General features: G+C 44.1%; 1 pseudogene; it reads left to right on the top strand.

Annotated features, from left to right (window-relative positions):
• The first annotated feature begins 300 nt into the window (after positions 1 to 300).
• LOC147696831 (uncharacterized) lies at positions 301 to 1,405 on the top strand (annotated as a pseudogene).
• The last annotated feature ends 15,598 nt before the right edge of the window (positions 1,406 to 17,003 follow it).

Here is a 17,003-nt window from a genome sequence, read left to right as displayed (position 1 = left end):
AGGTGCATGTTTTTTTTTGTCACTTTGTTTTTCAAACCCCGCCCCGCCACCCCAATACCTGCCAGCTACCACTGCCCGGCCCTACGATTGTCAAGAGAGGCCATATCTCTGAGTGAGTGGATCAGTATATATTCATGGCCACTGACACAGTGGCGCTACAGTTCTGTGTAGTGCCCTTTCTCTTTGGAAGGGAAACCAGAGTGACAATAACACATGTTAGAAGTGCCACGCAGTGTGGGATGAGACCATATCTAGATTTACTTGGGTAGAAACGCCTACAACACTTTGAGTACAGGAACAGTCCTGGTGGGAAACAACATCAATTGCAATACTATAACCTTTAATCTTGACATACAATGGGGAACCTCCAGCTAATGGACTTCTATTGGAATGGCGGAGGGTGGCTGTCACGCTGGAGTGGTCTCTGTTCTCTAGTTACCGTACACGTCCCCTCCCTGGTGATTCCAGGAGTGGATATCTCTCAGTTACATGATCATCACATGAGCTTTCCAACAACCTTATTGCACCAACATCGGAGGAAGAGAGCTGCAGAGTGTTTTGGTACTACAGCCTGGGAAGACGTCCCGCAGGCACACAGGCTGTTCAATGACGTGCAGTTATTCTTCGGCAGCATCCTTCCGTTTGTTCAAGCAAATGCGACTACACGCTGGTTGAAAATTACCCGCTGGGAACTAATGAAGGCCATCAATGCCACAGAAGATGGCTTCAATGAAATCAAATAAGAGTTGCAAGCTATGAGAGTAATGCTTATGCAGCATATATATGTGTTGGACTTAATGACGGCCATGGAGGAGGGAGTATTTGCCAAGATTCAAACTGCCTGCTGTATGTACATTTGAGCCTATGACACAGATAATGGAACCTTAAAAGAGGCCATACAAACTCTGTATACCATGCAAAAGAAGATAGTGGATGAGGGGGGTGCCCCTGATGAATGGTTCTCAGAATGGTTTACTTGGATACAATCCTGGATGTCAGGACTATTTAAGGCCTTCCTGCCTATTCTTGTAGTAGTGCTATTGATATTCTACCAGATAGTGATAGGATGATGCAAAGGGTTAGTCAGAAGTTGGGAGGGATGTTGATCACTAGATTGGTCAATAAAATGCAAGATGTTGAAGAGAATATTGTATGCACATTAATGTCACCAAGCAAAAGGGAAGTTGAGGAAATAGTTGAAATTTCAACTAAAGGGGGGAATGTTACAGTGAATGTAGAAAAGGGAGACGGCCCACTCATGTCAATGCAAGCATCAGCAGAAAGACGGGTGGAAATGTACGTGGTGAAGGAAGAATACAGACCCAAGCTGTTTACAATAGCAGAATACAGAGCAAGAATGGAGTGGGGGCCTGGAAGGAAGCAGACACAAGTTTTAGTAGAATAGAGAAATATAATTGATAAACACAATACCAATGGAAATTCACAGGCATGCATTGCAAAAACACTTCTCAGAGAAAATGTGTAAATAAAGCAGACACAGAGGAACAAGATAAGTAGGAGGTTAGGCCTTGCAGAAAAGTAGGCGCGTAGGGAGGAAAGGAGTCGCTAGGATTCAAAGCACAAGACAGATAAGGACAACCAGTAGTGCAGGGAGCATGAAACTATATCAGTAACACGTGCACTTGAGAGTCACATCCCATAAACGCATGGTTAGATGTTTCAGAAAGTATTGCCTTTTGTTGAAACAGTAATAGAGAACGATGTGCTTGACCAAGCGCTTGATTTGATATGCTAATTAAATGTATTGTGGTTTTTACACTATATAATAAACTGCCTGTTTACGTTGTAAGTCTGAGTTCAGTGTCCAGTTCCATGGAGCAGACTGACCTCCCATGCTTATTTGATAAACTCTATTCTATATCACCAACAGAAGTCGTCTCGTGTCTTTCATTCTCAGGCAACACTTGACCCGTCTCTTCCTCATTACGCACACTAGACATGGATTAGCAGCGGTTCATACTAAGTAAAGAAATTACATTTAGTGTTACATTTGGAGCAACGTTTGATACAAAAATCCTTCTATGTACAACCATTGATCACCGCTATTGCTTGAATTGCATCACCACAAGGCCTTAGAAATTGTGACCTCATTGCCTTCAGAAATGGCTCCAAAGATTCTGCAAATGCTTAAAACTGCGATGAGCAATCAACTGACAATCTGGAAAATTTCTTGGGCCACCATTGTTAGCCTAGTCGTTGAGCCTTAACTGTGCATTCTTTGGTTTCGTCGGCACAAATCTTGCAATATCTCTTGTAGTTAAATAAATTGCGGGTCCCGCAGCCAGCTTCCAGCAGTGTGTGTCCAGTGGCGGGGGACACCACAACCACCAGCAGTCCCTGCGGCAGGAGCCGCCTAGAGCCTGCAGCCAATCCAGTGCCTTAAAGTGCTTGAAAATACCAGCGCGGGATCCCGCGACGCGGGTCCCGCATCCAGCCGCCAGCAGTGTGTGTCCAGTGGAGGGGGGCACGACAACCACCAGCAGTCTCTGCGACAGGAGCCGCCTAGAGCCTGCAGCCAATCCAGCGTTGGGAAAAGGAAGAAAAAAACAAAAAATATTGAGCCAATTTTAGCTAGACTGAACAAACTGGAGTCTACTGTGGTTACAATGGTTACAATGCACTCGTTGGGCAGGGGTTTAACATCTGGTGCCGGGGGCACAACCAATATGTTGGACGGAGACCAAGATCAAAGGGGAAACCCCAATCAACAGGAGGGGTTAACAGCCAAATATGATGACCAAATTTCTTGTACCTCACATGTTGGGATCTCCAGAAATCTTCCCAGCATAGTTGCGCAGATGCATCAGGGGCCTACCCGCACAAGCCAACAAGTAGATCCATGTAAACCTCTATGCAAGCCTCCAAGCATAAACAGGTTTGGCCTCCCTCTTCCAGTCTCTACTGGGAATAATGTAAGTTTAAATGAGCAACCATCTTCATCAATGCCCAATAAAAATGGCCCAGTGTGTGGAGACGATAAGGCGACCCTAAATCTTCCACCTGAGTGTTGCCCTTATGTAGCTATTCTTACTAATGTTCCTACTTTGCAGGGGAATCAAACCGAGTCCCAGTCCCAGTTTAAGAATAAAACATACCACTGGCTTTCACAGAATACACATTTCTTGAATACAGATTACCAGGATATTTTATTTGTAAGACGAGTCAGTTGAGTTGGACCACTATGTAAGTCCCTACCTGGTGACTGTATTGTGATAAATTGTAGATCCCCTAATATCGCTAATAGGTTGCTTGGCTGGGGGCCTCAATCAATAAATCAAAGGCTGGGCAAAGCAATTGCTATCCTACCACTAGGTATTTTCTACAGGCATCTTGATAATAAAGGGAGGGGAAATGGGATAATTAATTCTGCTAACACAATGTCCCCAGCACAGTTGGCCTTTTCGCTGGAAACTAGCAATAGGTATCATTCACTGAGTGATTTAGACTCTCAAGACTGACTACCTAGAGTATCTTTACCTGTATCAGCACCCTCTAAAGATATATCTGTAACAAAACCTGGAGCCATACCCCTGTCTTATATCAATAGCGATTCAGGTATAAGTGATTCATTAATAAACAGTACACACTTCTCTCTCCAATAAAAGTCTGAGGGAGCCACTAACACCACAGGTCATATACAGGATCCCCCTTATGATCATCAGGATCTGAAAATCTTATCATGGAATGTTGCTGGATTAAAATCCAAGATTAATGACCCTGAGTGGTGCAAGCTACTGGATGACTTTGACTTGTGTCTACTGCAGGAAACCTGGGCAGTAGAACGTGTCCACAGGGTAGGTTTCACTACTTTCAGTATCGAAGCCAAACGGGTTTCAACTGGCCGTCCAGTGGGTGGTCTCATAATTTGGGTTAAAAATTCATTAGTCTGTAAAATTAAGGTCTTACACCTTGGCCTAGACGAAATACTTGGGCTGGAACTATCTTCTAGTAAGGGGAATATGCAAGTCAAACTATTTAACATCTATAACCGGTTTAGTAGTCCCCACGGACGATCAGGGACTATAACTGCACTGTCTAATTACCTGGAATCAGCCCCGAGGAACCACGACTTATAATCGCTGGTGATTTTAATACGTTTGAACCGGTTGATTATATACAGGACCTTATCTCAGATGGGGATAAAGCTAGGGGGATCACTAAACTTCAGATACCATCTATTAAGAAATGCTCAAGGGTGGGGCAACAGGTCTTATCTTTTACTATCGCATTTGGGGTCAGAGCTTGTAACGGACGGACAGTCTCTGATAAAGGTGCTTGTCACACATTTAAGAGGGGGGCATCTAAGACCCGGATCGACTATATCCTTGTTGACCTTGAGCTTTGGTCTAGTGTCCAAGACATGGAAATACTAGTTTGGGGAGATAGCGACCATAATGCCCTGGCTCTTACGCTGACTGGCCTAGCTGTCTTGCACAGGCACCCCAGGCACAAGAGCATTCCGGTTATCACGAGCAACAACAATAGAAGAGTCAAATGGCCTACGATTTTAGCTGATCCATCTGCTCTCCCCAAAATATATACTGAGGTGGGACAGACTCTTATAGATCTGAGTACTCCCAATGTTGGGCCTGATGACATCATGACCATGTTCCTGAAACTGACCAGAAATATAAGACCTCTTTTCCACAAACAATGTATTAGACCAAAGCGGAAAACAGCTCCCTGGTATAATGATGCCTGTAAAAATGCTAGGGATGATCTATTTGATGCTGTGAAATTGAAATCTCCTATGAATTTAAGAGTATAGTAGGAAGTTATACAAGATGGCACAAAATAAGGCAAAAAGAGCTGGGAGTCTGATAAATGGTGCATGCTTTTAGTAGCTTCAAAACAAAAAATAGTCAACTTTTTTGGCATCTTATGTCTAAGGGATCCTCAGACGAGGAAATAGAATTAGACTTCCACATACAGCCACATGTGTGGGAGGAATGCTTTGGCCAACTATTTGCAGATTGTGGGCTCCCCCTCTACCCAGGCACATATATTAATCATTTTGATCTAGTAGTTCCTGATGAGGATAATATCACAACAGAGGAAACTATTCTTGCCATAATTTCGCTGCAGAGTGGGAAGGTCCCGGGACTAGACAAGCTCCCGGGCGATACGTACAAAGCCAAACCCAGTATAAGGGGACCATTGCTACAAAGAATATTTAACACCATTTTGTCAGGGGGAGTAATTCCGGAGACTTGGCGAGGTGCTGAAATCATCCCCATCCACAAGAAGGGTGACAAAGGGTCTCCTGGAAACTACAGACGATTAGCCTGATAGACGTCTCCCCAAAAATATTTTGTAAAATCATCTTGGCCAGAATCCAACAATGGATTGGGGAAAATAATGTATTGTCAAATTTGCAGGCAGGTTTCAGGGCCTCCACAAGTACTACCGACCAGGTCTTCAGATTCCTCATGTTAATATGGAAAGAAGATACCATCAGAGGAGGCCATTTCTATGTAGTATTTGTGGACTTAAAAACGGCCTTTGATTCTATAGATCGGTCTCAACTTTGGTTAACACTGAGTGAACTAGGGCTACCATCTTATTTACTTAGGATTCTGATTCGCTTACATCATGAGACCTATGCTAAGGTTAGATGGAATCCCGATGGTAGCCTGACCCTGGATATATATTGGTTTAGAAAGGTGTTCGCCAAGGCTGCGTACTTGCCCCTACATTATTTACCCTTTATATTAATGGTCTAATAGGAGAACTCTATAACTGTGGTGGCGATCCCCCAAAACTGGCAGGCAGTGTAGTGCCCTGTCTGCTTTTTGCAGACGATACACCGCTTATAGCCAGAACACCTTGTGGCATCCAGAATCTTCTGACTAAATTTGCTAAAGTCTGCAAAGACAAGGGCTTGGAAATAAATTGCTCCAAAACCAAATACATGATTTTTAATCCATATAAATCAAATAGAGGTAAACTTGTGTTGGGGTCGCAAGTTCTGGAGCAAGTTAAGTCCTTCGATTATTTGGGTGTCCGCATTAGCGACAGGCTGGTCTGGACTCCACAGTTGGAGAAGAGTATACTGACCCTCCAACATGTTGATTGTGCCATAGTACGTAGGGCCAGGGCGTTCCCTTACCGGCCAATATCGCCTATCTTAGAACTCCACAAGGCTAAAGCCGTGGAGCAGCCCTGTATGGGGCAGAGCGCTAGGGGTTGGAAAATTTGACGGATCTCACCCTCGCCGAAAATAAATTCCTTAGAGCTATCATGACTTTGCCAGTGAATACTCCCCTCCTTCCGCTAAGACTTGACCTAGGCTTAAAATACATACATCATTTTGCCATCCTCAGGGCACTTTTGTTCTGGGTAAGGGTATGGACAAGCAACTCACAGGTCCCATTGAAGCAAACAGGCCGCATTAAGTGGTTTAGCAAGATCAAGGCCTGGTTCTTTAAAATTGGGTTGAGGCAGCTATGGTAGCAACCAGAGTCCATTACTAAAGTTATGGTCCCCCTTGTTAAAAAGAGGTTTTGGGATGTAATGGACACGGAGAGTGTAAACTGTATTGCACATGGCACTTTAACCGAGAGGTTTTTGCACATTAAAGGAGGTTTTGGCTTTGAGATGTTTCTAGATGATATCGAACCACCCCAGGCTCGAGCGTTGTATATCCAATTTAGATATGGAACACTCCCTCTGAATGCCCAAAGAAGTTTTTGGGGGAATGTGCCTGTCAATCCATTGTGTCTTCTTTGTCATATTTCTCCAGAGACTATTGAGCACTTTCTATTCTGCTGCCCTATTTATGCTGCCCTCAAAAAAATGTGGATAGCGCCGATTTGTCGTATTTTATCTTTTAATCGTCCTATGGAAGCTTTACGCCTACTTCGGACAGACACTACACGATGGTTAGTGTTTGCAATTTCAAGGTTTTTATTATATGCCTGGTGGAAGTGGTCTAAACAGGGCAAATTGTCTTCTGAATTCTAATTTCTTTTTTTTATTTCCTTTAGCATAATACTGTCAAAGGGCATGCTGTTTCACATTCTTGCTCTTATAATGGAAGATTTATCAGTTTGTCGTATTCCATTGTTTACAACATGTATTTTAATGCATTTTAATTGTCTTATTTTAATGTACTGCTTTTATATGCTGTAAATGATCATATTTTTGATCGAATAAAAGACTACTAAATAAATTGCAATATCACTTGTAATGAAATGAAAAAACTTAAATTGGGTTTACAGCCCGCTCATTGCTACCCATTCGTAGGCTTCCCAATCAATCATTTTCAGGCTTCTCACTGATCAGCAGCATCAGGGTCACATGAGCTGGTTTAACTTTCTCTTTGCTCAGCTTTACCCTGGAGCTGGGACCAAGTACAGTTTCTGAGGTACTTTTTTTTATGTAACTTATTCCGCGCACTCCATACGGGTTCATGTGTTTGCCTCTTCCTGCACTGCATTGCCTTTTAACTTTCTAACTTTCCATTCAGGTGCTTCTATTTCTTTTGGCGCATATATGTAGTGCAAACTCGACCCGAAGGTATTGGAGTGCTTTACATGAGCACCAATTGCATTTCACAGGGACACCTAGCGAGCACTCCATAGAGTGCATCTGCAGCTGTCTTCTCTCCTCATCGGCCTATAATCCCACCACTCCTTGCCCCCTTTAACCCACCATGTCCACCTCCCTGCTTTTTGTTGTTTTTCCCACCCCCTACTTCAACCACCTCACACTACCTCCCTCATGTCCACCACCCTCCGACCTCTTGTCCACCACCCTCCTCCCTCGTGTCCACCACCCTCCTCCATCGTGTCCACCACCCTCCTCCATCGTGTCCACCACCCTCCTCCATCGTGTCCACCACCCTCCTCCATCGTGTCCACCACCCTCCTCCATCGTGTCCCCACCCTCCCCCCTATGTTCTTTTAATCTCCATTCACAGCATTTAATTTTAACTACCACTTTTTTTTGGCAATTTGATGTAGCGCAAACTGAACCAGAAGGTATTGGAGTACTTGATATGAGCACCACTTACATTACACAGGGACACACTCATTTTTTTTTTATTTTTTATTTGAATAGGCATTGGGAGATGAAGTGATTTGCCCAGAATCACAGGATGCTGTTGATCATACGCCAAGACTCGAACCGGTTCCCCAGTAGCTAGGTCGGTAGCTCTGCCTGTAGTACCACACCTTCTCATCGTTTTACTTGTTGTTACACTTGTGTTCAACAGTGAAGTGTGCAAACAGTGCAATAAAAAGTAACTAAGAATATATTTGGTGTCACCGAGCACTGCTGCTCTCCTCAGATCTCATGCAGTGCACCCTCTACAAGCCTCAGCAGGTCACCCGCTCAAGGATCAGTGAGGGGGTGCAGTCCTAGACCTAGCATCTCCCAGGTGCACCGGCCGGTACAGACTCTACCGGGGGTATGCAGAGGGAAATTTCTTTATTTATTTAATTTTCCCTCTGCATCGTCCCTCGGAATCCTCCCTTACACGGCCCACCATCCCACCACTGTTACCTGCACGGACCGTGGCTGACTCTACCCCAAACATACTGGTTTTGTGTTGCACAGCAGTGCTGTACAACGTGGTTTAAAGTTATTAAAAAGAGAGCTAGGATGCGGACAGCATTGATCTCGTCATAGTACTTTTTACTTATACATTCTTATATAGCGCCTTTCACCGTAAGGTATCAAGGCACTTGCTTTGGGAACCCGTCCTGGCCTTTCCCGGCGAGATTACCCCTACTGGGCATCCCCAAGGTGAAGACCAGGCATCCCATCGCGGTGGGGCCGTAGTGGAGATTAAGCAAGCTATTGCCCAGAGTTGCAGAGTGTGAACCCACGATTCGAGTAGGCACCGAGGCGAGAATTATCGAGTCCGTGGACATTTTGAGCTCAAGGACTTGCCGCGTTGGGGATTGAACCCTGGTCCCGGGTCTGACCTCTGCATCAGGGACTGCCTCCTCTAACTGGTGAGCCACACTTCTCACCACTTTTAACTCTAAAACCTGCTGCAAAGTAGCTAGCGCTGCTGTGTGACATGACTAAAATACATTGACATACCCAATAGATTTCACAGAGGCTAAACCTATTGGCTTTGCCAATGCTTGTTACTGTTCTGCTGTCTCATGGTTGCCAGATAGACTTCAACTGTTTGAAAAAGGCTGGACTAGTGATCGATATTAGCAAAGCAATGGCACTTGAAGCATGTTATCTTTGCTACACTGATCACAGCTAGCAAATGAACTTCTTGAGAAAGTTACAAGTTATTTTACTTTTCCTGTTGTGATTGTCCAAAATATCCATCTGGCCCAATGAATTTCAAATGAAAGTTAAAGTTGGGCAAACATTGTGCTGTCATAGAGTCCTCCATATCACAGGATGAGAGCCATGCATGGCTGAAGCCTACCGCTTGGTGACGTATGGCTTTAAGTCATCTTAAAAACACTCACCGAGCATAAAACCCTTATTTTTGCAGTATTTGACTGTTTCTGGAAAAACAGTTTGTGGTGCTTTTACAAGGCTTTCCCAGTAAGCAGGGGAGCAATTTCTGATCTATTACATATCTGTTGTAAAGACTTGATAGCACCCATCCAAAAATTTCTTGTAAAACCTTGTGCTTTCAACAATAACTATATAAAATTGACAATGAAAAACCTTTACTGATTAATGGTTTATTTCTGTGTAAAGAATATTACAGGAGCAGGTATTATGCGTTGTCAGTTCTGCTAACACCAAATGGGTGCAGGAAGATAACCAGGGGCGGCTCTTCCGTAATGGCGGAGGAGCATTGCCCCACTGTCAGCAGATGATAAATACAAGCATACTAAAGCATTATTATTGTTATATTTATCTCTGCGCTGCTTACGGAGGTTTGGCGTGAGAGTGCTGTCAAGGAACCCGCTGAGCGCAGGACAAGTATATCCAGCAGGGGGTGCCTGTTCTTTGAAGGGACAAGGGAACCAGTGGTTAATTTGTAAAATAAAAAGTGCTGGGGCTCCCCTCAGGAGGCAGCACTAACAGGAGAAATAAGAAGGTGCAAACTGCCTCCTGACCAGAGCCCTGGCACTTCTCATTCTGGAGAGTACTGGGCCTAATAGCTAGAGCTGATGATTTCGTAGCTGGGAAACCGGGTTCGCGTCTTAGCGTGGTTCAAAATCCTGTGATTATGGGGGAAATTGCCTGCCTTTCAAATGAATGGGTCCTTAATTGGTGCTAAAAGCACTGGTGCTGAGAATTAGGTGCCGGTGCTGAGCACCTGAAAGCCCCTGCTCAAATTAAGCACTGAGTTAGGGAACTCGGGAGAAGGGGCCTGACATATACAAGAGAGTAACTGGAAGCTGGGAAGGAAAACAGGACAGAAACTGAGGAAAGGGGCAGATTGGAAGGGGCTGTGATCAGGGAACTGGATGAAATGGAAAACCTGGAAACTAGGAACTGGAATTTGCAAGTCAGGAAACCATAGGTAAACTATCTTAAATTATAGTTTGTATGCGTCTTGGAAAGTGATCTCTCTGTGAGAAGGAAAGATCATACAAAACCGAAAGAAGCAGTTACTCGCACAGATTCTGGCTAAACACCCAGCAGTTTTGGGGGGAAAAAAATGTTGTGTGGTTTCTATGCCATAGGTGCAAGGCACAGAATCTCTGTGGCATGTCCTTTGTTAACAAAGAAAATCAAGATTTTAATAAGAACACAGAGAAAAGAGCAATAAGCACAGAAACAGGAACTCACCTGAGGGAAAACCAGGACTAAAATCCAGATCAGGAACATAAATGGTCTACACAGAACGATGAACATATGAAACAAGACTGGAAATCTGAACACTAACAAGGGACAGGACAGAGATATGCAGAACAGGAACACAGGACACAAGGCAAGGAGTCTCCATATAACGAGACAGGGTAGGAAGTGTGCAGTCACAAACCGGAACAGTGGTAATCACAAGGACAGAGAGACATGCCAAAAGATAGAAAGAGACACATCTAACCAACCAGAACTAGAAAATGGAATGAAGAAATAGAATCAAAGAACAAGCCTGGGTATACATAGAAGCAGGTACGCGACAGACCGCAGGAAGAGTCATCAGAAATGTCTATTGTGAGCCTCTGAACACTGTGCTCATAGGGTAAAATTAGATGAAAGCTGAGAGAAGGAGCTCAGCTGCAAGGAGAGAGCCAAGTATGGCTGTACTGAGACTTGGGAAGGAAAAGACCAAGAAATTCAAGAGGCACAAGACAGGAAAGCATGGAACGGAGTGCGGATTGGAGGCAAGAGAGAGAAAAGTACAAAAGGCAGGTATAAAAGGGACAGATTGGCCAATATAGTATCCAAGAGCCAAAAATAGACCAAACATTCACAACCAGGAAGCGATGTGGGCAGAGTCTGGAGACAGAAAAGACTACAGGGACCATGATGCATCAGGAAGCTAGTGCAGACACTTGGACTGGAACATGAAGTGGGTCTGGAAATGCAAAGTGTGGAAAAGTATATATTTCTATTGAGGCATAAAGGGACAACCCTAGAGGGCCTTGGTAAAGAAAAGCCAGTGGCCAGATGGTAGAATTCCTAGGCCTTTTAGGGCAGGGATGTGTGCATCCTCGGTGAGCATCCTCACCCTGTGGGAGTAATGGTTTGCCAAAAAGATAATTGGTATGACCTAAAAGATTTCCTTTGATGTATCTCAATCCTCTTCATGAAGATTCAAGCTGGTTATGGGTCTGGTAAGAGGGTGGGCTGACCTGCTCACTGAATGGTCTTTTATGGAATGGCTGCCGCATGGTACCCTAAGCACAGCAAAGTGAGAAGCAATTCCCTGGTTGCTAGTTTTGTAAATATACTACTCTCTATTTAGCCGGTCATTTGTTTGCTTGATTATTTTTCAATATATTCAAATGTTCTTTGGCTGTGGGGCCTGTCCAGTAAGGGAGCAGTAAATACTAAAATACTAAGAGGCATATTTACAAAGAAGTGGTGTAATGCATCGAAGAAAGCAAAGTGGCTGTGGTGCGTTACGTCACTTGGAGAGCAGAACTTGCTTTGTCTTCAAGGAAATGGTGCAGGTCTGCTCTCTTCAAGCGCTGAGGCACTTTGCCAATGCAGGCACCCTTGTACCATAGTGCACGGTGTCTGCGTTCTGGTCAGGATAGTTTTTACAAAAACCACAGTTGATGGACAGAATGTAGAACAATGTCTTACATTCACCCCAGTACAAAGATCTGGGTCTAAATCCTTTTTTTTTTTTTTTTTTAAATATTTTTATTATTGCAGGATGCGACAAAAACCAAAAGTGTTACATAGGTACAATTTCCAATAACATTAAAAAGCATATATTTACAATAATTGTAATTAAAGAGGTAAGATAGTGAGGTTTTAAAGAAGAGAAAAGAAAAAGAAATAGAAATAATAGACGACGGAAATAGTAAAGGGCATAGAGGAGAGAGATGAATTAATAAAGGAAAAAGGGAGTAATTCAGGAAAGCAATTAATAAAGATATTACTTATCACACAAATAAGTCTTCAACAGTCCCCATTTCTTATACTTCAAAAAATTGTTTCCAAATCTTTTCCTTTCTAGCAAGAGTTTTTGGTCCTCTATATTTGGCAAGTGTGAGTTCCATGGTTCTAATTTCGATAACCAATGCTAACCACTCAGCTATGGTTGGAGTGTTCTTAGAGATCCATGCTCTTGCTATGATTAATCTTGCACAAGCTAACAAAATTGTTATAAGATCCTGGTTGGGGCAATTGGTCTCATAAATGTCTAATAAGACCAGCTGAGGAGATAGTTCAGGTATCTTTATCTGACTAGCTTGGAGATGATCTGTTATTCCATTCCAATAGCTAGAAAATGCTGGACAGGAAAAAAGCATATGTTCTATGCCAGCAGCATAAGTGTTACACTTCGCACATTTCGTTTTGTCAGATAGTTGGTTCCCTTGCGTCCATGAGGAAATTCTCTGCGGTGTGTAATATAGTTCGGTAATAGTCCTATACAGTTGCAATCTTAAGTTAGAGGAGTGCACAACGTCACTTAAGTGCGTTAGAGCCTTTCTGATCTGCCCTGAGTTTATGTCCAGGTTTAAACGGCGAGACCACTTAGTTGCAATTTTAGTAGTGTTTTCGCATTTGTCTTTAATTAAAAGTTGGTATCCCAACTTGATCTGGGTCTAAATCCATCGTTTTTTGCACTCCACACCACCCCAGTTCAGACATGGCCATATGCAAATCAGCCTTGACCCTGTTCCTCATGGGAACAGTCCAGGGGTGAATGTAAGACATTCAGCCTGATTCATGTACATGCCGTTTTGCGTGTCCCTAATAGCGAATCATAGCGAATCGCTATTGAGGACACGCAAAACGGCATTCATGTAGGAATTGCTACTTAAATAGCGATCCCTACATGTTCTTTATTTGCGAGTAGCAATTTGCTACTCGCAAATACTCCCCAATCATTCCTATGGGCCAAGAGGCCCATTGGAATGAATGGGGATTTGCGAGTAGCAATTTGCTACTCGCAACTGAGATAGCGATTTTAAGGGTGCCAGGGGTGTCCAAAGGACGCCCTGTAGCACCCCTAAAATGCACTTTTGGACAGGTGTTGCGCACACACATGTCCAAAGGACATGTGTGTGTGCTACATGCAACTTTGAATGATGCTTTTAAAAGCATTTTTCTGAGTCTTTGCTATTTACCGACAGGTCTGACCTGTCGGTAAATAGCGGCCCCAAAAGTCCAAAATCGCAATTTTGTTGTGTGTCATGAATAGCATTTGAGGAATCTCTATTAGAGATTCCTTAAATGCCATTCCACGCAAATATGCGAATTCTTACATAGCGATTTTTGCATTTGGTATCATGAATACCAAATGCAAAAATCGCACTCGCTAAGGGCCAGATTCTGAGAATCTGGCCCTTTGCGAGTGCAATTTACCTACATGAATCAGGCTGATTGTTCTGCATTCTGTCCATCAACTGTGCTTTTTGCAATTTTCACCCGGAGTGGGCTGGGTATGCTCAGACGTGATTCCCAGGCTCTCCACATCACTGGAGTCAAGCTATCCAGGCTGAAGAAGGCTGATAGCCAGAAACCGGTCCTTGGATGCTTGATTCCGGTCTAGGAAAGACATGGCTTGGTAGTTCGGGCTGGACTGTTCCCATGAGGCACAGGGTCAAGGCTGATTTGCATATAGTCAGTGTCTGACCTAGGGTGGTGTGGAGTGCACAAAAACGATGGATTTAGGCCCAGATCTTTGTACTGGGGTGAATGTAAGACATTGTTCTGCATTCTGTCCATCAACTGTGTTTTTTGCAATTTTCACCCCGAGTGGGCTCGGTATGCTCAGACGTGAGTCCCAGGCTCTCCACATCACTGGAGTCAAGCTATCCAGGCTGAAGAAGGCTGATAGCCAGAAACTGGTCCTTGGATGCTTGATTCCGGTCTAGGAAAGACATGGCTTGGTAGTTCGGGCTGGACTGTTCCCATGAGGCACAGGGTCAAGGCTGATTTGCATATAGCCAGTGTCTGACCTAGGGTGGTGTGGAGTGCAAAAAAACGATGGAGTTAGGCCCAGATCTTTGTACTGGGGTGAATGTAAGACATTGTTCTGCATTCTGTCCATCAACTGTGTTTTTTGCAGGATAGTTTTTATGCAGGAAGGATGACCTTCCACTACAAAAACTACCCTTTGTGGCTATTTCCTCTTTGCAGAAATCAGCACACATTCAAAGATGACATAAACAGGAGAAATAAAGATGTCGCTCTTCCTTACACCAGCTTCAGGCAGGCTCACAATTTTGGAGCAAACACATGTCTACATCTTTTTGTAAATAAGAGTTAGCATCAAAATGTATATGTGGATGCACCGGAACGCCCATTCACCACCCATGGAATGCACACCTGATGCAAAGTAAAACAAGGCAGCGCACTGCACACAATCTGCATTTGCAAGGGTTTGTGAATAGCAAAAAGGATTTTGAGTGAAAAAAGTGATGCAACCTTGACATAAATTCTTGTAAATCCGGGTCTGAACATGCACATCTGTGAATATTAACACCCAGATTGTGTGCTTTGTCAAAAATGATAAGATATGCAAATATGAAAGATATATTTCCCACCGTGCCATGCAATTTCATATTATGTTGGGAAGTAAATTGAAACTAAGCCCTGCTTTGAATTCCATACCCTTGTCTAGTCTCCTTTCCTAACCTGCTTTGAAAGGGTGGGACACCATAACATTGCACGTATGTACGTACTATGGCAGTCGCCCGCCACGATACACGGAAGAACACACTTAGTCATATTTTGTGAATGGAAGGAGGTCTAGGGATGAGAGGTACCTCTGTTTAATAAGCCTGTGCTGGGAATGGGTAAAGACTTTGGTTCTCTTCCTCCAGGAACAGTGGCAGGATCATGTAGCATGAGCATTCATTCACCCCTAACCTATTTTCACCCATAGTCTCCTATGGGAAATGGCCCTCTCTGAAGGGTCGCCACGAATCTTTTGCCTTCCTCCTCCTCTTTTTCTGACCTTTTTGTTGGTTGGCTTTAGGATTCTGAGCAATTGACCACTGCTAACCAGTGCTAAAGTACACGTGCTTCTCCCTTAAACATGTTGACATTCCTTTATACCTGATCGGTATATTTGAGATACTGGTAAGTCCCTTTTAAAAAAGTATATTTTATTTATTTATTTTATTTTATTTTATTTTGCCGCTTATAAAGCCCCCGGCTACCCCCAACAGGGGTGTCGCGGCGCTACGGACTTAGAGCTGCAGGAATGTCTAACGCGGCTAGAGGTTGGAGAACAGCCAGGTTTTTAAGTTGCGCCGAAACAGAGATTCAGATTCAGTCCTCCACAAACACCGTGGTAGGCTGTTCCACAGTTTGGCAGTCACCAAGGCAAAGGCTCTGCCCCCCATTCTGGAGCAACGGAAACGGGGAGGGTGAAGAAGACGGAGATGATTGGATCTGAGAGCTCGGGCAGACTGGAGAGGCTTAAGCCTACATATGAGATAAGCAGGCCCTTGGCCCTTTAGGGCCCTGAAAGCCAGGACCAAGGATTTAAACTGGATGCGATAGGTCACAAGCAACCAGTGTAGTTTCATCAGATGAGGGGCTATTGAGTGACTATAGGGGATATTGCAAATAAGCCTTGCTGCAGCATTCTGCAGCCGTTTAATCAGATAGGCTGGAGCTCCTACATAAAGGCTATTGGCGTAATCCAGGTGAGATGTAATAAGAGCATGGATGATGGTCCTACGTGAATTCATAGGCAGTAAAGAGAGAATCTTGCTGATCATAGGAAGTTTGCCAAAGCATACAGAGGTGACCTTATTAATTTGAGTCTTACATGACAGTTCGTTGTCAAAGTGGAAGTCCAAATTTCAAGCTGATTTTACCGGTACCGGGGGAGGGTTAAGCTCAAACGGCCACCACAGTATGGAAGGAAGTGGGGCACTTTGATTGAAAAACAGCACCTCGGTTTTATCCGTATTAAGCTTGAGGGTATTGAGGGTCATCCAAGATGTGATGTTGGTCAGGCAGCGTCTAAAGTTAGCAAAGCCGCTGTCAGAGTGATCTCTAAATGAAAACACAAGCTGAGTGTCATCAGCATACAAGATCACTCTGACCCCCCAAGATTCAGCTACCTCAGCCAGAAGTGAAAGATAGACATTAAAAAAGAGGGGGCTGGGGAGGAGCTTCGCGTGCGAGCAAGATGGCCGCGGAAGCTCGGAGCTCCGCGGACCCTCCGACCCTCCGCAAATATCCTGCAGATTATCCTGTTCCACGGTAGTGGATTTCGATTGGTGAAAGGTCGCAGACGCGGGAACTGCTTTCCGCCTCCAAATCCGTTGTTCCTAGACGAAGCTACGTCGTGCTGAACTTTGTGCCAGGGATGCGCCATTGTCTCATGGGTGGCTGATGATCGTGACGACGCTCCGCATGATTGAAATGCGAAGCGAGAACCATTTGATCCCTACTGGCGGAGTGCA

The sequence above is a fragment of the Lissotriton vulgaris genome, chromosome 8, assembly GCF_964263255.1.
Source record: "Lissotriton vulgaris chromosome 8, aLisVul1.2, whole genome shotgun sequence".
Classification (NCBI taxonomy): Eukaryota; Metazoa; Chordata; class Amphibia; order Caudata; family Salamandridae; genus Lissotriton; species Lissotriton vulgaris.
The sequence above is the reverse complement of the archived record's forward strand: the minus strand, read 5'-3'. Positions and strand labels throughout refer to the sequence as shown.